Source organism: Ovis aries, chromosome 1, assembly GCF_016772045.2.
Source record: "Ovis aries strain OAR_USU_Benz2616 breed Rambouillet chromosome 1, ARS-UI_Ramb_v3.0, whole genome shotgun sequence".
NCBI lineage: Eukaryota > Metazoa > Chordata > Mammalia > Artiodactyla > Bovidae > Ovis > Ovis aries.
Window position 1 is genome coordinate 97,491,729 of NC_056054.1, and position 26,850 is coordinate 97,518,578.

The following is a 26,850-nucleotide window of genomic DNA, read 5'->3' on the forward strand; positions in this document are numbered from 1 at the left end:
GCCAGAGATAATCCAACCCCCTCAATTTCACTGGCCCTAAATAGATGAAGCTATTTAGCATAAATCATAGCTTAAGCTAACCCGAGGCTTATGGACTGGATGGGACTAGGAAACAGAAGGAGCCTTTGTCTCTGATTCATTGGCTGAACACTGGACCTGGCTTATTCTGGATGTCCTCCAGCCCCCAATGAGTATGTTTGCAGCCTTATATTACAGGACTTTTTTCCTAGGATTTTTTTTTTTTCAGTCCTCATCACCTTTGTCCTTTCTTTGCTTTTTACACCTTTAACTCTATCTTTTCTGTAAATAAACTTTCTTTTTCGATGGCTTCCATGACTCTACATTGGGTTTGTTCTTCTTTATTTTATGCAATTTAGTCATTGTTGTCTCTTCCTCCACTCTCTCCTCCTTTCCCGAGGGCCTCATCTTGGACCTTCTTCCCTCACTCTCACGTGATGCTCTCATCCTCCCCTATGGACTCAGTTATCATCTCCATGTCCTCATGACCTAAGTGCCTTTCTGAGCACGAGATACCTAATTCCAACTGCCTTCTCAGCTTACTCATGTAAGTATCTTACAACCATCACACACTCAATGTTAGACCTCAGAAACCTCTCCTTCCTGCATTTCATATCAGGACACTGCTATTCACTTAAACATTCAAGATACATGCTTGGAATCATTCATGATTCCTCTCTTTTCCTCATTCCTCATCTTCAGTCAGTCACCATCCATCATTCCACCGCTGCTGTGTTTTTCCAATCATTCCCTTTTTCTCCATCTCCGCTACCGCACTTCAGGCTCTCATCCCTTCTCACCAAGATCAATCTCAGTTCTCTGGACCCTCAGGTCAGCAATGCCTGCCCAGGGCTCAGCTCCCAGTCTTGTCCATCTCTAGCACAAGCTCCGCTCGGTTGCTTCATTCCCTTTCTTTTGACAGGCAGACCTAATCATTCATACTCTCGAATAGTAACCTTTGCAACTCTTCTTTCTTTAGCTCTTTATAACACAATCAAATGTTTTTCTTTTAATGGATTACCAGGACTTTCACACACATGCCTTGACTGACTTTATTTATAGACTCTTCTAGTTAAATGACAAAAACTGAACATTTTTCCAACTTGCCACCATTTCTACCATTTCTCAGATCTCTACATTCTATTCTTGCCACCAGGTATGAGCCAGCCCCTGCCCCTCTACCTAGATGGGTTGCTGTTGTTCAGTTGCCTGTCATGTCCGACTCTTTGTGACCCCATAGGCTGCAGCACACCAGGCCTCCCTGTCCCTCACTATCTCCTGAAGTTTGCCAAAGTTCATGTCCATTGTATCAGTGATGCTATCCAGCCATCTCATCCTCTGATGCCTTCTGATGGGTTGCTGCTGCTGCTAAGTCACTTCAGTTGTATCCAACCCTCAGCGACCCCATGGACTGCAGCCTTCCAGGCTCCTCCGTCCATGGGATTTTCCAGGCAAGAGTACTGGAGGGGGGCGCCATTGCCTTCTCCTCTGTGGGTTACTAATCATCTAAAACTTGGTGCATCCTGGGGCACTCCTCCAAGCACTGGTCCCTGCTCCTTCCGTTGTGTTGCCATAGCACTTTGTGGTGGTGATTGTGGTTTAGTCACTAAATTATGTCTGACTCTTGCCATCCCATGGACCATAACCTGTCAGGCTCCTCCGTCCACAGGATTCTCCAGACAAGAATACTGGAGTGGGTTGCCATTTCCTTCTCCAGGGGATCATCCCGACCCAGGAATCAAACCCAGGTCATGGCAGGCAGATTCTTTACCGATGGAGCGATGAGGGAAGCCTATAGCACTTTGTAGGGGGCCTCTATGGCAGTTCATTCAATGGAGTCTAATGAGCGAGGTGCTGAGTTATACTCTAAAGGTACAAAGAAGATGGTACTGCCATCAAGGAGCTTACCTCTAATTCATAAAGACATGAGTATAAAGAGCAAATACATTTGTTTATTTATTTTTAAGAAATCAACATTACAAAGTAGTACAGGTGCTATAGGAGACGTATAGACAGGGCATGGTGAACAATAAAGAAAGAAAGGAGTGTCCACCTCTGCCTGTGAGACTGAAGACTGGAGGAGAGAAACCTAAGGAAATGTCTTATAAAAGAGACAACCCTCCTAACAGATGATGAAAGGAAGGGATTCCAGGCACAGGAGAGCATAAGCAAAGGCCCGACAGGATGAAGCAGCAGGGCATGTTTTGGGAAAAGCAACTGGTTCTCTACGGCTCCCCTGGGGTATCAGCAAAGATACAGTGAGACAAGAGATCAGAGAACAAAGAGGAAGATTTTCCTTAGAATCAATGAGGAGCCCCTGCAGGGTTTTGTTCACTGCAGAGATAGAATGTTCCAAATTATATTTTTAGAAAGACCATTCTAGCAATAGTATACAGAGTATAACATAAAGCTTTTTGGTAGTGGGATGGTCTGTCAAAAGTCTATTTTCCCTATTAGATTTTGAGCTTGTTGATGTCGAGTATATCTCTTTCATTTTTATCTTCCTGATGCTCAACACCCTCATTCATCAAGCAATATGAGAGAGGCTACATGACACTGGTGCCAGAGTATGGACCTAAGACTCAGGGGAACCGAGCTCTGAGCCAGGCTGTGTCCCAGCCTGATGAGACATCAGCGGGTCACTCTCTGCTTCACTTTCTTCATCTATAACATGGTGGTTTATTCAAGATCATCTTTCACTTCTCTTTTGCTCTAACATTCCGTAATTCTATAAGGGAGGATCCTTTTTTTTTTCTCCAAAGCTTGCAGTCAATATTTGGGAATACAAACAACAAATCTGCCTCTGGTTTATAGACGTGTCAAGAGCTTATTGCACCATGAAGCACAAGTTGACCCAAAGGTTATATAAACCACTCTGAATAGTGAGCCATGATTCTGGTTATATTGTTCACACAGTAAAAGGATAGGTTCTTTGTGCTGAAGGGGTACAGAGTTGTCTCCTCAAATTCAAAGTCTTTATTGAATTTCTTACAATACAATACTGTGCAAATGTTTATTCCTTTTTTAAAGGAAAATACACAGAACTTAGATTATTATTACTAAAAACTTCTAAGTTGTAAGATAAATACATTTAGAAACCATTAGAAGCTTGAGAGATCCAACAGTTTTATCCATCTTAAATTAGTTGTCTATTTATTAGCTCAGCAGGATACGCAAAGCTTTATCAGGTTCTTGATGTCCCTTTCATAATTTTAATATACCTCTGACTTGGTAGAATACACTCTAACATTGCTGCTTCATCAGTGTACTACTAGCCTGATAACCAGAAGTTAAAATTCAGGATCTCTATCACAAAGCCAGTTCTATTAACCAAAGCGGGGGAAAAAGACAAGGGCTTTTGTTAGCCTTCACAGTATTTGATTTTTCTTTATAAGACTATAACCTTCAGGGACTTTCCTTGTCCAGTGGTTAAGACTTTGCCTTCCAGTGCAGGAGATGCAGGTTTAATCCCTGGTCAAGGAGCTAAGAGCCTATAGGTCTTGTAGGCAAGAAACTAAAACATAAATCAGAAGCAGTATTGTAATAAATTCAATAAAGAATTTAAAAATGGTCCACATTAACACAAAATCTTAAACAAGAAAGACTATACCTTAAACTCTCTTCAACTCTTTTTGTTGTTGTTGTTGTTGATAATACAATTTTACTATCTTTTACCAAGAGGTTTTTCTAAATTTAAAACAAACTACTTCAGTTTTTTTTCTCTACTGTGGTCTTTCTCCATTGATATGGGGATACAATTATTTAAATTTAATTCATCAGAGATTTTGTTTCTAAATTTTGAAGTTTAATGTCTTATTAGCCTTTTCCTAATAAATGATTCACTCTCTAGTATTGAACTCAAATATATAAATTATCTAATTTCTTAATATACTATCTATTTATAAAATAAAATGCTCACTCTGAGCACATTCTCATAATAAGCAACGTGCCTGGGTTTGCTTTTACTGTAAAGCAGCTGATAAATTTGTACCAGGGCATACTTTTACAGGATGGTTTGTTAACCAGCCACAGTAATTTGAAAATGCTTTAGTTGAGTCATGCCTTCTTTAGAGCAGATCTTTAGACGAGGAAATGAGGCCTGTTTATTAGTATGGTGGACATGAAGAGAGAGATAGTGGTGACACCACCCTTCCCTTATTCTTTCACAGACACTCTTATGCTCCAGGTGGGCGGGTGCAGCCCATGATGCTAGAGATTCCTTGGGCTTTGACTTAGCTGAGCAAGGGCCCTGTTTTCAGTTGCTTGGCTTGTTCTTAGAGACTAAGCTAGCAGAGTAGGTTTGGGGTTCAGAATATTATCCAAACAAGCAAGGTGTATGGTGCAGCTGTTCCACCTCCAGAGAGGGGCTCACCCTCTTACAGTGCCCCTTTGTTGACCTCTCAGCCCTCCTATACGTGGGAAGAAGCGGGACCATCCCTGACTGGTCCATCTCCCTGACACTGTCATTTAAGCAAGGGCTTATTGGCTCATTTACCCCAAACCCATGAAGAGCATCTAATTGTCATTTGTCAAACTACATATGAAATATATTTGGGGGTATAAGATTAATAATCTTGAGGAACAAAAAAAGTGCCCTGGCCAGGTTACCAAAGTTCTAAAGAAAGTTCTAAAATTCACAGCATGTTTCAAACCAAACAGCACTGTCTGAAACTTAAACAATTTACAGTGTAACTTTAGGTTCTCTTTTATCTCATGAAGAAAGTAAAGATAATTCTAGAAAAATTCCCAGTATACAGGATTGTACTTACTGTTCCTTTCCTCATCACCAAAGTGAGATTTTCAAATAGCTTTCTTTTAATATCCTATGCAAGAAATAATAATGGGAAGGAGAAACGACATGCCAGATGAGTTTCTCCTCCCCATCATAGTCCTAGAAGAAGCTGGAGAAAACAGCATGATAAGGGCTACTAAAATGCTGTGCTGTGTGCTGTGCTTAGTCACCCAGTTGTGTCCAACTCTTTGTGACCCCATGGACTGTAGCCCCCTAAGCTCCTCTGTCCATGGGGATTCTCTAAGCGAGAATACTGGAGTGGGTTGCCAAGCCCACCTCTGGTGCATCTTCCTGACCCAGGGATCGAATCTGCCTCTCCTGCATTGCAGTTGGATTCTTTTTCTCTGAGACACTGGGAAGCCCAAAAAATCAACTATACTTCAAAAAAAAACAAAAAGCATCTGAGATGCTGACTCTCAGCTCATGTAAGAATAGCCTGCTACCATTTTTCCCTCACAAAAGTAATTCTATACTTTTTTCATTTCTTAAAAGGTTATTATCCAAACAATTATCTCTTGTGGAAAAGAAGACAGCAAAAGATGATTTAAAAAACTAAGCATGTGGCTTTTAGAAACAAAGTTAACGAATTTTGAAGGGTAGTAGATAAGCATGTAACAAACAGGTGCCAAACATTTAAACATCTAAGAGCTGTTTGGACAAACCATTTACTTGGAGATGTATACTGGGAAAACAAAGTCTGCAGAGCTAAGGTAGTATACGCTGTCTACCGATGTGGCTCAGACTATCTGGGCAGGACTCCGGATTGTCACCCACTACCTGGGAGATCTTGGACAAGTTACTTCTCTGTGCCCCTATTCCCTCCTAGGTAAAATAGAAACAATAATGGTACCTACCTCATAGAGTCTGACGAAATTCAAATAAGTTCATACACATTAAATATGTAGAAAACCGCCTGACATAGAATAGGCACTTAATAAATGTTAAGTTGAAGTATACGGATTGATTCTGCTTTAAAATTCTTTGTAGCAATGGATGGACTAAATTTTTAAGGGGGTGTAGGACTAAGACTTGGCTTCCCAGGTGGCGCTAGTGGTAAACAAGCAGCCTGCTAAGGCAGGAGATGTAAGGAGATGCAGCTTCTATCTTTGGGTTGGGAAGATCCCTTGGAGAAGTGCATGGCAACCCACTCCAGTATTCTTGCCTGGAGAATCCCATGGACGGAAGAGCTGGGTGGGCTATAGTCCATGGGGTTGCAAAGAGTCAGACACAACTGAAGTGACTTAGCGTTCATGCTTACAGGACTGAGACTCAAAATGGTACAGACCACAGATCTAGAAACTTTTAAAAGGAGTTCCTAAAAATCAGTCTCCTGGAATCTTTGTTGTTTATCTTAGAGCAGAGATTGAAATCTTTTCAGTTAGAACCCATGCCTATAATCATTTATTCATAACTAAATATGATTTAAAACTGAACTTTCATTTTGGTTCCTCCTCTTGCTTCTTTTACTATTCTTTCCCCTTTTTCTACTGGTAAAATTATCTTTCAACTAATATAATTTGAGCTCTCTCTCCCGCCCACTGGGGCGCTCTTCTCCTCGTGTCTTTAGATCAACGTGCCCTCAATCCTCAAAGATGGATTTTCCTGCTATCTTCTAAATAAAATAGAGCTGTAACACTGAGCTGAAAATAAAAATAAAAATAAAAAAATATATATAATTTGAGTTTCAGGTACACAAAAGACACTGGGCTACATGCTGTGTAAGAGTCTGTAGCCTGTATAGGAGAGTGATTGAAATAGACTATTATATAAATCTTATGAGTATGTACAACATTGTTACTAGGGAAAACACATTCCACAATGGCAAATAATTGTTTAAGTGTTCATCTCTATTCTATTTCATAAGTCAAGGAACTAGGTTGTTGATTTCACTAGCTCTGTTCCTTCAATTCCCTTCTTGTACCATGGAAAATAAGAGTAATCTTGTAGGCACACTTGCAGGCTGGGTGAAATGGGGTGAACACCCTAACTTGGGAAGTTCATTGCCAGGTTGCCCTTATGAGTCAGGTGGTTGCCAAATGTAGAGTCTTAAAGGGTTTTGGGGGGATAATCTCTCCAGATTATCTATGCACTGACCTCTACCCTTGCAGTGATTTAAAATCCCTACACTCTACAGCGGCTTCCCCGCTGTGACTTAGGTTTGGCTGTATAATAAAGAGGTGATGAATCATGCCTTTTCCCCTATTTGCTGCTGCTACGCTTGTTTTAGACAATTATCAGGCCCAGTAATTTAGGCACATTGCTGATTTTAAGATTGAAAACTGAAAGTCCTTCCCTTCCACAAGAAAACGTCGTAACTGTATATATAGAAATGACTTACAAGAAACTATAAAGTAGTTAATTTGCTTATCAACCATATATAAATAATACTAAGTTGAGCATAGAAAATAAACAGAAATTTCCAGGAAAATCTAAGTGTTGTATCACCCAGGCCATGTCATCCCCAACCTGACCCCTCTGCTCAAGCTGCAGACTGCCTCTTGCAGATGCAGCCATTGCCCAGTCCTTTTGCCAGTGAGAGCCCGATGTCATTCCAGTTCTTTCTCCAGAAGAGAGGGGAGAAATAAGGAAATAGTTTATTAGGAGCTCGACTCCCAGCATTTTGCCCAGTGCCTGGCACAGAGCCTGGCATGTAAAGAGTACTCAGTAAATACTGATTGATTACCACCCCCAGAGCCTGTGTCCAGTGCGATTTGGGATGGATGTTGCCTTCTGACACTTCTTCTATGTATTACTTCCCAGGTTCCCTACCTGCCTCTCACCATGTGTGACTGACCATCCTAGCTGGCTGTTCTGATCCAGTCATCTGCCTCTGGTTCCCCTTCCAGAACCCCTGGAAGAATCACAGCGTAGTCTGCAATACCAGCTGATGGGTCGGGGTGAGGGGGAAGGTGGAAGTGGCCTGACTTTGTCACCTGGGTTCTATAGTTCTTTTTCCCTAACGGAAGGCCTGTTTCAGGGGTCTTTTACATTGCCCAGGGACTTCTGATTAACAATCCCCTGAAAGTGAAAGTGTTCGTAGTTCAGTTGCATCCGACTCTCTGTGACTCCATGGACACTAACCTGCCAGGCCTCTCTGTCCATGGAATTCTCCAGGCAAGAATACTGGAGTGGGAAGCCATTCCCTTCTCCAGGCGATCTTCCTGACGCAGTGATTGAACCCAGGCTCCTGCATTGGAGGCAGATTCTTCATCTTCTGAGTCACCAGGGAACCCCAACAATCCCCTGGTCCTAAAATGTTAAGAATCCCCTCTTGGACTTCCCTGGTGGTCCAGTGGTAAAGAATCCAGCTGCCAGTACAAGGGACATGGCTTTTATCCCTGGTTCCAGAAGATTCCACATGCTGTGGGGCAAATGAACCCTTGAGCCACAACTACTGAAGCCCTCACACCCTGGAGCCCTTGCTCCACAGCAGGGGAAGCCACTGCAATAAGAAGCCTGTGCAGTGCAACGAAGAGCAGCCCCTGCTCACCACTAGAGAAGGCCTGCAGGCAGCAGCAAAGGCCCAGCGCAGCTAGTAAATAAATGAATAATCCTAAAAAGTAAAGAAGAATCCCCTCTCCCAAGTCTTCGTACTCCTTCTTGACTCATTCCTTGGACACTATTGCCAGAGACTTCTCCATGTTAAGATACAACGCTGACTCCTTTTCCATAAGGTATTTTACTCTCATCTGTTTCCCAATTAAAATCTAAGTATGAAATCCACATTAATATAATTTTATCATGCATGTGTGCTTGCTAAGTTGCTTCAGTTGTATCTGACTCTTTCTGACCTATGGACCGTAGCCCACCAGCCTCCCTCTGTCCATGCGATTCGCCCGGCAAGAATACTAGAGTGGCTTACCATACCCTCCTCCAGGGGATCTTCCCAACCCAGGGATCAAACCTGCATCTCTTTGTCTCCTAATTTTACCGTAAATATGCTCAAAGCTGCAAGGACTTACATTTACTTGCCTGTTAATTTCTCTTTTTCTCCCTGAAAGGAAGTGAAGTAACCTCCCTCTTAGGAGAAATCCCTGTTTTCTCATTCAGTTTTTATAGGCTACTTCTAGCAGTGCATTGAATTCTGTGCCCATGTTTCTAATCAGTCTTCACAGCTTCGTTCCTTTCCATCTCTTTTTTCCTGTCCGTATTTCTATCGTATCAGTTATGGCTTTCGTTAGCTGTTGCCTCAGCTTTGGCAACACCATCTACACAGTCTTCTTACTTACTTACTTACTAGACCAGTTTATCTGACCTTGGCTCTTATCTACGAGGCTTGGGGCAAGTTGCTTTTGCTCTAATCCCCAATTTCTTCTGTAAAATAGGCATATTATAGTATGGATTTTATAGGGTTATTATAAACGCAAGCACATATTCTAGGTTCCTCCAGGCTATAAATCCAGATGCTAATTGAAAATCTTAATGGTTCTCATCCTTCCCCAGAGATTTCAGAATCTTACGAAATGGATGAGCCCAGTGACCATTGAGTACTCTGTGCCAACCGCTGATCTAGGCTCTGGGTACACAGCCATAAACCCATAGACCTGGACACTACTTTCATGGGTTTACATTCTACAGTAGGAAAAAGACAACTTTTTTTAAAAGAGGAGGAAATAAGCAAAATTATGGTACATGAAATCCTGGTAAATGCTGTGGAGAGAAATTTGGGGTGGGTGGTACTAGGGGGTGGGGAGCTTGGTTTTATACAGGGCAGGAAGGCGCTGTTTGTGTAAATACTGTCATTGAAAAAGGTGCTGTTGAGTCATTAGTGAGCAACTCTTACCTGTGCTCTTGAATCAGTTATGCCATCATGATTGTTCCAGTTCACTTAGCCTAACACCATGACACAGGCTCTGCCAGCACCAGGGTGAGCTAGAAGCCCACACCCATGCCTCATTTGGAGCCCTGCATTGTTCCCCTAGTCAACGATGCTTTTGAAAAACAGGAAGTAAGAGAGTCCATTTTTCAGCATTAATGCTCAAGGTAAAGTATTACTGAACTCACTAAAGTCAGCTACTGTTACCTTGCTGTGAATTAAACAAAAACGTTTTCTGCCACTAGAGCTGGCCCCGTGGTGCTGGTTTTGTGGGACGTCTACGGCTGGATAGCCCCTGTGATGCCTGTCAGCATCCTCTCTCAACATGAGAAAGGAAAAGCTCTTTTCCTGGGTGCTACACCCAGTTACCCACTGGGTGATAGGCCCCAGGGCATTTCAGAGTTTCATAAAATGGCTCTTTCTATTACACAGAGGCCTCTCTTTGTTTTCTTCTGGAAAGACACACATGAGGAAATAGAATTGGGCCCTGCTGCATAACAGGCAGACTGGCCATGGCCTTGCAGGACTCAAGCCCAGTCTTAACTATTGCAGACTCCTTCCTCAACAGGCTGTGCTCTCCCTAGGGGCCCCACTGTACCTGCCCACCACCGTCTCCCTCCAGGACTACCCCAGACATGTCTATGCACAACCCGAATCCTTCTGAAGCCAGACTTTGAGTTTTCCCCCAGCAAACTCTTAGCCCCCTTGTACACCAATGGATGCCAATTATTTCTTGAGAGGAAAGGATATTGTCTTACTCTATGTCACAGACATATCTGTCTTAATTCTGGCCTAGCTAGGACTTTATATTACATAGTAAATAGAAATACTATTAATCACGTGATTAAAACAATTCTGTTTAGTAGGTGCTCAAAAATAAGTAACTATCATAATTATGTAGGTAGCTGGATAACAGGGAATTATATATTTATTCTTTATAACTTTTATTTTTTCAAAATGTTTTACAAAATTAGGTATTGTATAATCACAAGCAAACTCTTAAGTTAAAAGCACAAATCTTGACATGCAGATGATTTCTTCTCCTCCTTTTCATCTCAGAAGAGTAGTTATTCTTGCTATTTCCACTTCCTCAACTTGCTTCTATCTGGTTTCTACCCCAACCATTCCTCTAAAATTGCTTTCACTGAACCCACCAACTATTTCTTACTGTCATTCCCTCAGGAATATGTTGGGGGACTGGGAAAGGGAAGCACCCTCAGGCACATGATAACTTAGAGCAAAGGGAATCTGAGTAGAAAGCAGGGGGCAAAGGAGCAGGATTGGGGCCCATTTCATCCAAGTTGAAAGCATGATTCAGAACCAAAGTTGAATCCAAACACTTACCTTGTCCAAGAGTCAAGCAGTCTATTCAGAAGCCAACTCACCTAAGTAGAAAAGAGTCCAAAAAAAGCCAACTCCAAAGAGGTAATAGGTGGCACATCAAGGCAGTCCCAGAAGAAAGAGTGCAAAGAGATTGCAGGCCAAGTGGAATTCCAAACTTAGCAAGTTACCAGCTGCATTTACCTGGTGTTCCTGGGAATGCCTGATGAACAGTTGTAACTTACAAAGTCACTTTTCAGAGATGAGAGATGGGCTCCCAGGAGCACTCCTATACTGGATATGTCAACAAAGTGCCTGCCACACCCAACTTCCTCTTCAAGATGAAACTGCCCCACCCACAGCCCCCTTGCTCTGAGAAGCAAAGCAAGATTGTTCTCTACCCAGGGATGGCTCCTGATTGGACCAGGAACTGGCCCCTGATATTAGGCCTGCCCCTCCAAAAATCAGGGCTTGGATGGAAGAGATGAGTTTGGCCAATCAGCTTCCTTCTGGGATTCAAACTGGGAAATGTGGAGATAAAAGGGCAGGTGTTCTTGGAGACTGGAGTTGAAAGAATGACATATGATGGAGTGATGGCTATGGAGGGTCACACAAGCCAAATCTATGAGGAAGCAGAACTATATGATAGGAAAGCAGAATTTATGAATAAGCAGCAATCACAAGGTGGAAAAAATACATGAAGGATAAACAGAATTTATTGGTTGGAACAGGAAAAAAAGAAGTAAACCTGAAGAGTAGCTGGGAGGTAGTGTGCCACTGTTCTGTAGACTCTGTTATCTGGTTCCACTAGAAGCCACTTTCCCACCAGTCAGATTTCCTAGGACTCCTGTGTTCTTTGCTGGACCAACCCGAATTTCCTGAATTCCATGCTAATATTTGTTGAGCATCTATTACTAGGCTTCCCCCCTGGTGGCTCAGATGGTAAAGAACCTGCCTGCAATGCAGGAGACCTGGCTTTGATCCCTGGGTCTGGAATATCCCCTGGAGAAGGGAATGGCAACCCACTCCAGTACTCTTGCCTGGAGAAGTCCTTAGACAGAGGAGCCTCATGGGTTACAGTCCACAGGGTCTCCAAGAGTCAGACACGACTGGGTGACCAACACTTTTATCAGCTAAGCATGGTTCTAGGTGTTTGGGCTCCATCAGTGAATGAAACAGGAAAGTAATTATAACAAAACCCTCATTATTTTAAGTAGGATCTCTGTTTCAAAGGGCCAAATTAAAACATTCCTTGTGCCCTCACTCCTTCCCGTGGTCCAGTTGGTGAGGTCAGTCTTGATGTAATAATTAGTCTACTTCCTCTTGGGAATACCTCTCTTGTTTATTCCCCCTCATCACTGAGGTTGTAGCTGGAGATTTAGGAGTAGGGAAAAGAATAGAAGAAGCTGGGAGACTGGGCATGGAGGAAGTTAGCTGATATATGACAATGACAGCAAGGTGGCTGAACGCCCAGGCTTTAAATTAACATGAAATTTGGCTCTACTACTTACTCATTATGTGATCTTTGGCAAGTCAGTTTTCTCAGCTGTAAATTGGAAGTTAAATAGTATCCTCTTTATTGCATTGTTGTGAGGATTAAGTGAGAAAATATACGCAAAGCAATTAGCACAGTACCTGACCCATAGTGAGAATTCAAGAAAGGACAGATCTCATTGCTGGTGGTGTTATTATTACCCTCAATCCTCAGCTTTCACTAGGTAGGTAGAATAAATGTGCTTGGGGAGAATGAGACAGCATCCCATAGTCAACTCTTCATTCTGAAGGCTACTGCCAAACAGAACTTGGTATACTCATCAAGATTCCTTTGAGTTGGTACATACCTTCTCAGATAATCTCTAGCTGCAAGAGTATCAATAATGCAAGGAAGAAGGAGTACAAGACAAGTGATAAGGATGAAAAATATTGTTGGACAGAAAAGCAGTTCTGAAAGAGGGAGTCAATAATTTCTGAAAGCAAAATCTGCAGCAATGACGCTAGCCACCGAGAAGTCAATTGTGTGTGAGCAGTAGAAGAGTGCAGGTATTCCTTAAGCACTACTCTTGTCATCCGTTTAGGGATGGCAGGCTGGTGGATGTGGACTTGATAGTCCCAAGGGCTCTGGTTAGGAAGCAGTGTTTTAACTGACTGTGCAAATAGGAACTCTCTTTTACCAACCAGGGAGTAAATGGCTGCAGTGGAGGGAGGAGCAGTGCAGGGAGGGAAGCATGCCTTCTTTATAAACCTGTTACTTCCAGGACAGAGTAACGACAGGGCAAGAGGGACAGATCAGAGATGGAAGTCCCATAGGTGGAGTCCTGGAGGTGTGTGAGGATCTGAAGGAGTCATCACTACTTTTTAGGAAGAAAAGGCCATCTTTACTTGAGGTCCAGGTGATTGTGGTTGTTGCTGTTCAGCCACTAAGTCATCTCCGACTCTTTGCAAACCCATGGACTGCAGCACACCAGGCTCCCCTGTCCTTCACCATCTCCTGGAGCTTGCTCAAACTCATGTCCATTGAGTCAGTGATACCATCCAACCATCTCATTCTCTGTGACCTCCTTCTCCTCTTGCTGTCAATCTTTGCCAGCATCAGGATCTTTTTCCAATGAGTCAGCTCTTCACATCAGGTGGCCAAAGTATTGGAGCTTCAGCTTAAGCATCAGTCCTTCCGATGAAGAGTTAGGGTTGATTTCCTTCAGGATTGACTGGTTTGATCTCCTTGCACTCCAAGGGACTCTCAAGAATCTTCACCAGTACCACAGTTGGAAAGCATCAGTTCTTTGGTTCTCAGCCTTCTTTAAGGTCTAACTCTCACATCCATACATGACTACTGGAAAAACCATAGCTTTGACTATCTAGACCTTTGTTGGCAAGTGACTGAGGTAGTATATCAGAACACATCATGTTGGAGAGGGCCACAGATTGTGTTTTGGTAGAGGAGCAGGTGGGTGGTTGAGCTGAGGCTGCATTCAGGTCTTCTCGGCAGGATGTGAACACCCTACTCAGATAGAGGTCTTCCTAGTATTTCATACCTCTCTGAGTTGCACCTAAGAGGCCCTGGATCTGGATTAGGAACACAGGTAGATATCTGAAAGATAATTTGGGCTGAATGATGGTGAAATACTCAAGTCAGACTCTTCCAAGGTTGGATGTCTCTTCTACCCCTTTTATTCAGGCTTACAACATAGACCATTGCCCTGTGGTTCTGTTGCTGGGTGTGCAGCCAATGGAGCACCCAAGGCTCTTAAAATAAGACAGGCCACTTGACATAGCATGAGCTAAGCTCCCGGGCTGCTTCAGGCTACTGCAGACTGAGCTCACTGTCATGCATTAGACCCCCGAGGCCTTGAAGACACCTTCACAGCAAGCCATTCTCCTTGGGAATAATGGAGGACAGAACAGGGCCCTGCTAGATCAGAAGCACCGATGTTAACAGTACCAGTCCAGCAGTGTTAGGTTGAACTAAGATGGGTCCAAGCTGCGGGCTGACACACAGGTTAAGAGGATAGAATCTGGAGCTAGAATGCCCACATTCAAATCCCAGCTTTTACCTCTTAGTAATTTTTTTTTCACTTTCTTTTTTTTTTAAATTTAAATTTATTTATTTTAATTGACCTATGTGACCTTAGGGAAATTACTTAGTCTCTCTGCCTCAGTTCCCTCATCTGTAAAACAGGAATGAAAGTGAAAGTGAAATCGCTCAGTCGTAACCCTGCAGACTGTAGCCCACCAGGCTCCTCTGTCCATGGGTTTCTCCAGGCAACAATACTGGAGTGGGTTGCCATTTCCTTCTTCAGGGGATCTTCCTGACCCAGGGATTGAACCCAGGTCTCCTGCATTGCGGGTAGATGTTTTAACCTCTGAGCCACCAGGGAAGCCTCAGGAATAGTAACAGCATATTCCTCATAGGGTTATTATAAACATTAAATGTACTGATACAGTTAAGGTCCTGTATTAATAAATTCAGTATAGAAGGGTAAGTGCCAGCTAGTGATATAATGGGGCAAAGGTGAAGGGAGTCTTGAGTTGCATGAAAAATTGTCCAGCTTGGCACTCAGGCCAACTTCCTTCTCTTTTTTTAGGAGGTCATTCCTAGGTCAGTTGCACAGAAAAGGGCAAAATGCTATCAAGCCTCATTTGGAATGTCTATGTCAAGTGACCAGGGCCTCTTACTACAGAATGATAGACATCTGGCTACAGCAAACTGGAGTTGTCTGGAGGCTGTTTTGGAGGTGCTGATGATTCAAGTAATCCAGAATTCCTGGATTGCGGATTATATGATGCAAAGTTGGGTAGGGTATGTGTGGATGTGTTCAAGGGTTTATTAGGACATTGTCCAGGAAATGCAAAACCGTCCCCTGGAAAGCCATGCAGGATACCAATCACTGGGTGCTGCCACAGATCATGGTCTCTACAAGCTGTCTGAAGTGAAATGTTAGTTGCTTAGTCATGTCTGACTCTGCGACACCATTAACTGTAGCCCACCAGGCTTCTCTGCCCAGGGAGTTCTCCAGGCAAGGGTACTGGAGTGGATTGCCATGTCTATACACTTCTAAAAACCCATCTTTCACTCTTGATCTTCCAAATACAGATGATGGAAGGCAAACAAGATCATAGGCACTCAGAAGGTCTAATTTCATGGATTTTCAGGCACAGAGTTGCCCCAGGAGCATAAGGGGACCAGATAGGATCAAGACCCCAATAGTTCTAGCACAGATCTAGTTCTCTGCTTCTCTTCTTCACAAAGTGCCCCAGTGCCTTCTTGGGGAAAGTGGAGACCAATGGACCTGAAGGCCTAGGAATTCCGACTGAGTCTCAAGTTATGGGGTTGTGGTGGACACCTTGCTGAATTTGAATTTCAAATAAATGATGAATAATTTCTTAGTATAAGTATATTCTGAAAGTCTTATCTGTTGTTTATCTGAAATTCAAATTTAACTGGGTGTCCTACATTTTTATTCAATAAATCCAATAACCCTCACTGAGGGGTTGTAGTCAGGGAAGGCTGCTGGATACATGCCTCCAGCTGAATATAAAGAGCAGAGATACTAGAGGATTCTGGTGCCCTTACCTCAGAGGAGGCCCCTAATACTGGTTCACTCAGTACAGGTCCCTGGAAGCGGAAGCGGAGGAGTCTGTATACTCAGCTACACTATGGTTGAAGTTGGCCATTTCATGGACCAGTCATGTCATGGCTGTGAGAAATTCCCAGTGGTGCCCACACTGGGGCCTTCCCGGCTACAGTTGAACAACTGTTCAGCATACAGCTTTCTTGGCGGACGTGAGAAGTCCCAGTCACATCAGTGTCCTCTTGTCTCCAAGTATAACTCTCATATCTCTATAAACTATTAGAGCTGGATTTAAGAATCATGGCAACTGGGAGGACTCACCTGAAGACAAACAGCCAACAGGACATTGTGAGGCTTGGCAAGGTCTGACCAGCAACCTGTGATCTCAAAGCTAGCAGCCCTATTGTCAGTAATTAGCCACATCTATAGAGCAGATACAGAGAAGGCAATGGCAATCCACTCCAGTACTCTTGCCTGGAAAATCCCATGGACGGAGGAGCCTGGTAGGCTGCAGTCCATGATGGGGGGGGGGGGGGGTCACTGAGGGTTGGATACGACTGAGCGACTTCACTTTCACTTTTCACTTTCACGCATTGGAGAAGGAAATGGCAACCCACTCCAGTGTTCTTGCCTGGAGAATCCCAGGGATGGGGGAGCCTCATAGGCTGCTGTCTATGGGGTTGCACAGAGTTGGACACGACAGAGTTGGACACGACAGAGTTGGACACAACAGAGTTGGACACGACTGAAGCGACTTAGCAGCAGCAATAGCAGCAGCAACTGAGCAGATAGGGCTTCCATGGCTTCAGATGATAAAGAATCTGCCTGCCAATGCATGAGACGCAGGTTTAATCCCTGGGTCAGGAAGACCTGACCTGGAGAAGGAAATGGTAACCCACTCTACTCTTCTTGCCTGGAAAATCCCATGGACAGAGGAGCCTGGAGGGCTGCAGTCCATGCGGTCACAAAGAGTAGGACACAACTTAGTGACTAAAGAACAATAACACCAGAGAAGCCACCACAGCCACCACGTGAAACCACATTCCTCATTTCAATTCCGGAAGCTGAGTTGCAGAAAATTAGCAGAACACACCGGAAAAGCCAATGGCACCCCACTCCAGTACTCTTGCCTGGAAAACCCCTTGGACAGAGGAGCCTGGTAGGCTGCAGTCCATGGGGTCGCTAAGAGTCAGACATGACTGAGCAACTTCTCTTTCACTTTTCACTTTCAAGTATTGGAGAAGGAAATGGCAACACACTCCAGTGTTCTTGCCTGGAGAATCCCGGGGACGGGCGAGCCTGGTGGGCTTCCGTCTATGGGGTCGCACAGAATCAGACACGACTGAAGCAACTTAGCAGCAGCAGCAGCAGCAGAAGAAGACACAGCCTTGTGGATTGAGGGACTGTATCCAAACCTATTCGCTCAGGTTGGGAGTTAGGAGTATGTAGTAACCATAGCAGGCATGTGGTGTAAGTCTGGGTTTCCTAAACTGAGAGAATAGGCCAGAACCTCCGACACGTACACACAGGCACAGAGTCCAAGAGCCAGGTAACCAAGGCCCAGAAAGAAAGACCTACTCAAATGGATCAAAAAGTCAAGGCAGTCTCTAGAAGCAGAGCTCAAAGAGAATGAACCAGCAATATCCTGGTGTTTCAAAAAGTCAGCACATTACCAGCCACCTATGGTTCGTATTTTACTCCTGGGGTTCTCGGTGGAGAACATGGCTGGTTATAGAGATATTGTCAGGAACTAGGCCTAACTGTCGACACCCAAGTACCTTTCCCAGCCCTGCTCTTCAAGCATGCTGCCCCTGTTAAAGACGCTCGCTTTTCAATGTCACTCTACGCACTTGGCTACCCAGACGTACTCTTCTGGTTTCCTCCTACTTGTTCCTTCTCTAAGGGATCTTCCCCTGATCCTCGAATATGCATATTCTTCAGTGTCCTACCCTTGACCCACTGTTCTTATCTTTTCTCTCTTTCTATAGTGCCTGGATGTTCTCATTTGCTGTCGTGGTTCCAACTAAGAGCATAATCGGTTGAAATGTGGGTTATAGAGATAAAGTTCTTGGGTGTTTTTTACAAATTCCTAGCTGTGAGACTTTGACGAAGTTTTGTTTGCTTTTTTAAGCTTCTTTAGATTTCATGTCCTTATCCTTATCTACACAGTGAAGACAAGCCACACAGACTAGAGATATGATGAACATTAAGTCAGAAAATGTATGTAAATTACTTCTCACAGTGCCTGACATAGTAAATGCTCAATAAGTATAATCATGATAGCTATTACTTATTACTACTTCTAAGTAATTGAATTTCAAATCTTTGTTTCTAGCTCAGTACTCTTTTGGGAGCACATTCATAGTTAACCTGTCTCCTGCTTGTTTTTACATGCATGTTCCAAAGACACCTTATGTTTATTGGGTCAAAAATAAAATTTGCTGCTCCCTAAAAAAAGAGAAGAGTGTGATAGGACCAACAAAGTGGATTTTCAGGGGACAGCTGTAAGAAGCTGTAAAGTTGTCTTCTCTATCTAAACAAACAAAGCAGAAACAAACACAAAATAAAACCTGCCCTTTCTTCTTCTAAACCTCCTCTCCTTCTCCATTCTCTATCTCAATAGTTGGCGCTATCACTTATCACTCCTAGAGTCCTAGAAGCCATTCTTGATTCTTGCCTTTTCCTTATAATTTGCCATCCACAAAGCTCCTCTACAAATCAGTCATTAGAGTCTGACATTTTGGTCTCTTCAACTCTTTCACTTTATATTCTTCTTCCATTTCTTGCTAAAAATCTCTTGAAAAGGTAGTGATTCAAGGCCAAGTCCCTAACTGTGAGGAAGTTCGTGACTTCAGTGGGAAAGACAGAGTCCTGTAGTACATTATGCTATTGTTCAGAATGTTCAGTGCCCCTGCCTGTGGGGCCTGTTGGGAAGAATATACATCTCTGCCCCCATTGACATCTGGCTTGACTATTGACTTGCATTGCCCAGTGGAATGTTAACATATGGGATATATGCCAATTCTGAGCAGGAGCTACAAGAATTATCATTTTCCACCATTGCTCTTTCCTCCTGTTATGACATCACCATGTCCCAAATAGGGCCTGTTCCTGCAGCCTAAATGATGAATGAAAAAGATGAAACAGGGCAGCAACCAGTTCATGATGAACACACAACATGAACAAGAAATCTTTTTTTTCATTGTTAGACTACTGGGATCATTTATTATTACACCATAACCTAGCCTAAAGTGATTGATACAACTCCTTTCCAGATTATTTATTGAATATTTGAAGCTAATGCACAATTAGATGGAAATCAAGTCATAGTGATGTGAGGCATAGTGTTCTCCAGCAACATAAGAAAGCTGGATGTCCTGCCAAGTATCACAGATACTTCACACATGAAGGTTCTTCTTCTGATCAAAGTTCTGTTGGACAAAGCAAATCTTTACTGTTTCAAAGATGTTAGTAGTTAGTAGAACTTTCCAAAAGAGGCCAACAAAATCAGACTTTAAAAAATCTGTTTCACAACAAGTGCTGGAGAGGGTGTAGAGGAAACAGAATGCTCTTGCACCATTGGTGGGAATGTAAACTGAAACAGCCACTATGGAAGAGAGTATGGAGAGTCCTTAAAAACTAGGAATAAAACTACCATTTTTGTTGTTGTTGTTCAGTTGCTCAGTCATGTCCAACTCTTTGAGACCCCATGGACTGCAGCCAGGCTTTCCTGTCCTTCACCATCTCCTGGAGCTTGCTCAAACTCACGTCCATTGAGTTAGTGATGCCATCCAACCATCTCATCCTCCGTCATCCCCTTCTTCTCCTGTCTTCAATCTTTCGCAGCATCAGGGTCTTTTCTAATGAGTCAGCTCTTCCCATCAGGTGGCCAAAGTATTGGAGTTTCAGCTTCAGCATCAGTCCTTCTAATGAACATTCAAGATTGATTTCCTTTAGAATTGACTGGTTTGATCTGCTTGCAGTCCAAGGGACTCTCCAGAGTCTTCTCCAGTTCAAAAGCATCAATTCTTCAGTGCTCAGCCTCCTTTATGGCCCAACTCTTATATCCGTACATGACTACTGGAAACAACATAGCTATATTGGTCTTTGTTGGCAAAGTAACATCTCCGCTTTTTAAAACACTGTCTTGGTTTGTCATAGCTTTTCTTCCAATGAGCAAGTATCTTTTAATTTCATGACTGAAGTCATTATCTGCAGTGATTTTGGAGCCCAAGAAAAGAAAGTCTGTGACTGTTTCCATTGTTTCCCCATTTATTTGCCATGAAGTGATGGGATCAGATGCCATGATCTTCATTTTTTGAATGTTGAGTTTAAAGCCAGCTTTTTCACTCTTCTCTTTTGCGTCCATAAGAGGCTCTTTAGTTTCTCTTCACTTCCTGCCATAAAGGTGATGTCATTTGCATATACGAGATTATTGATATTTCTCCTGGCAATCTTGATTCTAGTTTGTGCTTTATCCAGCCCAGCATTTTGAATGATGTACTCTACATATAAGTTAAAAAAGCAGGGTGACTCCTTTCCCAATTTTGAACCAGTCTGTTGATCCATTTCTGGCTCTAACTGTTGCTCCTTGACCTGCATACAGGTTTCTCAGGAGGCAGGTAATGTGGTCTGGTATTCCCATCTCTTGAAGAATTTTCCACAGTTTGTTGTGATCCACACAGTCAAAGGCTTTAGCATAGTCAGTGAAGCAGAAGTAGATGTTTTTCTAGAATTCTCTTGCTTTGTCTATGATCCAATGGATGTTGGCAATTTGAACTCTGCTTCCTCTGCCTTTTCTAAATCTAGCTTGAACATCTGAAATTTCTCAGTTCACATATTATTGAAGCCTAGATTGGAGAATTTTGAGCATTATTTGCTGGCATGTGAAGTGAGTGCAATTGTGTGGTAGTTTGAACATTCTTTGGCATTGCCCTTCTTTGGGATTGGAATGAAAACTGACTTTTTCCAGCCCTGTGCCACTGCTGAATTTTCCAATTTGCTGACATATTGAGTACAGAACTGCCATAGGGCCCAGCAACAGCACTTATAGGCATATACCCTGAGGAAACCAAACTTTAAAAAGACACATATACCCCAAAATTCATTGTAGCACTATTTACGATAGCTAGGATATGGACACCAACCCAGATGTCCATTAACAGATGAATGGATAAAGAAGCTGTGGTACATATGTAAAATGGAATACTACTCAGCCATAAAACAAAACACATTTGAATTAGTTCTAATGAGGTGGATGAACCTAGAGCATATTATACAGAGTGAAGTGAGTCAGAAACATAAAAACAAATATCCTATAATAACACACATATATGGAATCTAGAAAGATGGTACTGAAAAACCTATTTAGAGGGCAGCAATGGAGATGCAGACATAGAGAACAGACTGAGGTACAAGGGCCGGGGAGAGGAAGGAGAGGGTGAGATGAATGGAGAGAGTGGCGTGGAAGCATGTTTACTACCATACGTAAAATAGATAGCCAGTGGAAATTTCCTGTATGGCTCAGGGAACTCAGACTGAGGCTCTGTGACAACCTAGAGGGTGGGCTGGGGTGGGAGATGGGAGGGATGCTCAAGAGGGAGGGGACAGAGGTATACCTATGGCTGACTCATGTTGCTGTTCGACAGAAAACAACACAATATTGTAAAGCAATTATCCTTCAATGAAAACTAAATAAATCAAAGTCAGAAAGGAGTTTTTTTTAAAAACAAAACTAAACAAAAACAAAAACCTGTTTGGTGTATACATATTGGGGAGGGGGACATAAGAAGAGCTGACTGAACTAAGAGCTATTTGGGATTCATAGAACTACATGCTGAAAGGAAGTGGCATGTAGTTTAATGTGAGTTTAACATAGATGTTTTATTTAACATAAGTTTATTTATTTAACATAAATGTGAGTTTATTTATGAACTATTTCAACACATTAGAAGAAATGTCAACAATTTGGAGGATGATAACATAATTTGACAGGAAAGCATCTTCAGTTTTCTAACTCTACCGCAAGCCCCAAATCGGCTGATCATTTCCAGGGCATACGTCTTTGCTTGGCAACAATGAAGGTGACAACGGCAATTGTAATAACAAATATTGCATACATTGAACTGTGTCAGCGTATTTTAAATAGGACATTACTTTGCCCTTCTATGTGACAAATTTTTGCTCACAGTAGTCTTGACACTAAATACTCAATATTACAGCAATTTCTAAACCTTAGTATAATAACACAGAGGCCAGATACTTCTTTGATGCAAGGACGCCACATGTATTGTAGGAAGCTCAGCAGCATCCCCAGCCTTACCCATTAGATGCCAGGTGCACTCCCAGAATTGCGACAAACAAAAATGTGTCCAGACAGTGCAAAATGTCCCTGAAGTGTCTTCCTGCTCTGAAGGAATGACACAGGCAGTGGCAAATGAGAAACCATGGCAAACTGAGCTGAAGTGGCCCAGCCTTTGGTTTACCTAATTAGTTCAGGCATTTAACTCTTCACTTTGCTTATAAATCAGGCCCTACCCACCCCGGTTCCTAGTAACAGCTACTGATTACCTATTGTAGGTATTAAACATAATTTGCATAGTGAGTACAACATGGAGACTAAGCACTTGGCTTTGGTGTCAAACAGCCTGGCTCTGCTATTTGCTGTGTGACCTGGGGTATTTCTCTCCCATTGTTTCCTCATCTGTGAAGTAAAAGAACAGCACATGTGAATCAAACTAGGGTTGTTGTAGGGGCTTCCCAGGTGGCATTAGTGGTAAAGAATCCACCTACCAATGCAGGAGACTCAAGAGATGAGGGTTCCATCCCTGTGTTGGGAAGATCCCCTGAGGAGGAAATGTTAACCCGCTCCAGTATTCTTGCCTGGGAAATCCCATGGACAGAGGCGTCTGGCAGGCTATAGTCCATGGGGCTGCAGAGAGTCAGACACTACTGAATGACTGAGCGCTCTTCCACACAGGATTGCTGTGAGAATTCAATAAATCAGTGCACATGAGGGTTTAGAACTGGGCCAAGGGAATGGAAAATACTCAGTAGATATTTATTGTTATTCTTAACCCTTATCACAGCCCCACAACTTGAGGAACATCACCTCCATTTTAAACGCATGGAAGCAAATATTCAGGAAAATCAGCTCCAGAATCGCACAGCTGCTAAGTCACTTGGCTGACCAGAAGAGGAATCATGACTCAGACTCCAAGCCTGAAGGGTTTTTCATTAAAGCCCAGGCCTGAGTAGAAGACAGGTTAAACCTGGGAGGGAGAAAGAATGCTCTTTCAGGGATAAAAATTAGAACTTGTCCACTTGGTTTGTTCTGTTTGCATGTAGTAATGGAAAGACCCACCAACTAGGCAGTGCAAAAACAGCTTTCAGCACTGCCTAGCTGTGAGAACTTGGGGCAAATCTATCAAACATCCTGAAGCTGTTTACTCATCTGCAAAATGGACACAAAAACACCTGCTCTGAGATCTTCACGGGCGGTGGTCAGAGTGATGTGAGAAAGAGCCTGCAGCAGAGCGCTGTGAAACTGTCAAGTGCTTGACAGCTGTGGGCCGGTGTCTCTAAGGCTTTGTCTTTCCTGGGTCACGTCTGGCAGCTCTGCTAAAGTGAGCTCTGCAGGGAGCCCCCACTGCAGTCACTGGGCCTCGGCTGGAAGCCCTGTGGGTGCCCCACTGGCGGGCAGAGATTGGGCCCTTGTCCGCCTGGTTTCAGGGTGGGCAATCTGGGAGGTGACCTCAGTGTGGACGCAGCAGCTGCTGCTTATCTGTAGTCAGTCAGCGACCCGGACAGATGAGGTGTCCGTGGCGACCTTCCTGCCTCAGTGAGTGTGGGAACTCGGGGCTTCCCAGGGCCCAGGGGTGGGAATGTAAACGAAATGGCCCCCGCTGGAGACCAGGCTCGTGTCCTCCCTCCTCTGCCCTAACCCAGGAGGAGGCAGGAGAGATCGTGGAGTCTCCTCCACGAGGGTGCAGAGGGAAAAAGCTGGGGCTCTGGGATGCCAGGGTTGCTCCACCTCTTGGCACCATCCTGATGCCCCCAGACCCCAGAGGGGGATGCTTCCTGCCAAAAGTCCCACCACCACTACTGTTTGCTGTCAACAGGCAGGGTCAGAAATATAGCACCCCAGTGGAAACTCCTTCCCTCCCTCTTCCCCTTCGTGTTCTGTAGTCAGTCATCTGTGGAGAGCAGGCATCCTGATTCTTTCTAGCAAAAGGCAACCAACAAGAGGCTGAGAAATGGTTCCTTCTCAGCCCCCTTTCAACTGTCTGTAGAAGCTGTGGCCTAAGATGGGCTCTTCCCTGTGTGTGTTACTCTTGACTTTGCTTCACTTCTCCATGCCTTTCCTGTGTGTTGGAGTCCTCCTTCAATTCCTTCTAGTTGCCTGCTAGACATTGCCTCACACCTCCAGCAGCACTACCCAGAGCAGATCTGTGGCAAAATGGTAAAACATTTTAAGTTCATGCTGGCATCTTCTCACTTCTTTCTTAATCTTCTTCCTCTCCATCTTTCTATTGGCCAGCAGCTAGTCCGCATTTAACAAATGTGCCGGACGCCATAGGGGTGCTGCGGATACGCCAGCCAGCAAGTGGGATAAAGCTGATAATTTCTCATTGCTTCCATTCCAGCTGGGGAGAATATCAGACAAGTAGTCTCACAAGGGGCTTCCCCTGTAGCTCAGCAGTAAAGAATCTGCCTGCAATGCAGGAGACACAGGAGGCCTGGGTTCGATCCCTGGGTCGGGAAGCTCCCCTGGAGAAGGGAATGGCTACTCACTCCAGTTGCCTGGAGAATCCCATGGACAGAGGAGCCTGGCAGGCTATAGTCCATGGGGTTGCAAAGAGTCGGGCACCACTGAAACAGCTTAGCCCACAGCACACATACTCACACATACTCACAGCATACACGCTGTGGGGGCCTGTATGAGTAGGTGTGCAGGAAAGCTGCCACAAAGATCTGTTTGTGTTGAGCCTGGAAGCCTGGAGCACGACTCAGGTCAGGTGAAGGGGCTGGTGAGAAGAAGGAAGCAGAAGGGAAAGAGGACAAGATACATGCAGGCACTGCAGGAAGGCAGCATTTGCCAAACCAAAACTGAACAGCGCAGCCACTGTGGTACATGGCTGGTGCTCGACCGCCCCTTGAGCAGTGCTTCATCTCTAAACACTTCTGCCTACTCACCCACCATAAAACTGTCCTGCATGCTCTTCCTCTGAGGCTGGGCTTTTTTCCTCCCATGATTGCAGTGTCAACCGATAATTTCCTAAAATGGCCTTGGAGTCTGGAGACAGATTCTTAACTGAATTCCACCACTTAACCAGACAACCTGAACTTAGCCTCTCTGAGCTGTGGTTCCTCATCAGTGATATGGGCCAGCAATGTGCTACTAGAAATGTTTAATAGTGTTTACTCTGTGCCAGGCCCCAATGCTAAGTGGTTTATTGCATTTAATCCTCACAGACTTAATCCTCATGGAGTAGATAGTATTGTTTTTATCCCTTTCTACCTCTCAAAGGGGAGTCTGAATGTGACACTAATCATGGACGTGCTTTGTAACCATTAACCTGTGTCAGTCACTCAGTCGTGCCTGGCTCTGCGACCCCATGGACTGTAGCCTGCCAGGTTCTCTGTCCATGGAATTCTCCAGGCAATAATACTAGAGTGGGTTGCCTTTCCCTTCTCCAGGGGATCTTCCCGACCCAGGGATCAAACCCAGGTCTCCTGCATTGCAGGCAGACTTGCTCACTGTCTGAGCCACCAGGGAAGCAATTAAGGGTTAATGCAAAAATGACACAATATTACCATGGTGTTTGCATATGCAATGAACAAATTCACTTGTTAAATGCCGTGACAGTGCTGGGCTATACATGTTAATAATTAAATGAGGATCGACATCTTTTGTGTCTGCCTCCTAAGCAAACCAAACCAAAAGCAGTAGCAGGAATGAAGTGTTGTCATCACCAAAGAGCTAACTGCACGTAGTGCCAAACCACTGGAGGGAGAACTCCACAGATGTGACCCGAACCTCTGAAGTTCACAGTCTGATGACCACCACTGCCCAGAACAAATCTGTAGACAAGAGAGTGAAAGCTCAGAATTAGTTCATGAAGAGACTGATGTTGTGTCAAACCTACTGCCCACCAAGGGTAGGAGTCTTTCAGGGGGCTGAATGAGCTGGGAGAAATCCATAAGCTTACAGCAGAATTCGAAGTTGGGGCTGACAGCAGAAGAGTCTAAGTTTCTTGGTATTCTCCTCAGCACGCATTCCTCTACTTTCTATCACTTTATCACGGCATTTTTCACTCCAAAGCCCAATTCTGGGAAATTATTTATACGTGATATACACGGTCATAATAACGGCAGATTCTTAAACGGCCAAGTTCTGAAGCCGACGGTGCATGTGCATAACAAACTAATATGCAAACACGTGTGTGTGCATGCGCGTGTGTCGATGAGTGTAAACGTTTGTGAGCCTGCTTGTGAGTATGTGAGCACGGCTTCCTACACTTACATTCCCTCACTTGGTAAGACATGGTGCTGGCTCCTCCTGAGAGCGGCCAGTGTGGGAAGAGAGCGGACACCAAAAACAAATGAGGTGAAAGAGGATAACTGCGGTGTGATGCTCACAGATCCACATGAAAAGCAATGAACGAGAAAGTCAATGAGCTGAAAATGACTTGAGTACCGGCAACTCCTTGGGACTGCAACCCCTTGATTGTAATAAACGTTTGTTTCAACTGCTTTTAGTGCTTTAAAGTTTTAACATTCATTTCTCCCCTCAAAATATAGGTAGTCTATCTTGGAGGTTAAGAGTACATTCT

The 26,850-nt window shown here is 43.8% G+C and overlaps 1 protein-coding gene across 2 annotated transcripts in view; it reads right to left on the minus strand.

Moving 5' to 3' along the window:
* Positions 1 to 11,265, minus strand: part of NOTCH2 (notch receptor 2) — a 212,622-nt gene extending 201,357 nt beyond the window's left edge. Inside the window, exon 1 of one of the 2 annotated variants that reach the window (XM_060401816.1) lies at positions 11,151 to 11,265. The gene's annotated coding sequence lies outside the window, so the exon portion shown is untranslated. Of the gene's footprint in view, positions 1 to 10,970 lie in introns of both variants that reach the window. The other variant, XM_060401813.1, reaches the window with a different exon arrangement.
* Between the last annotated feature and the right edge of the window lie 15,585 nt (positions 11,266 to 26,850).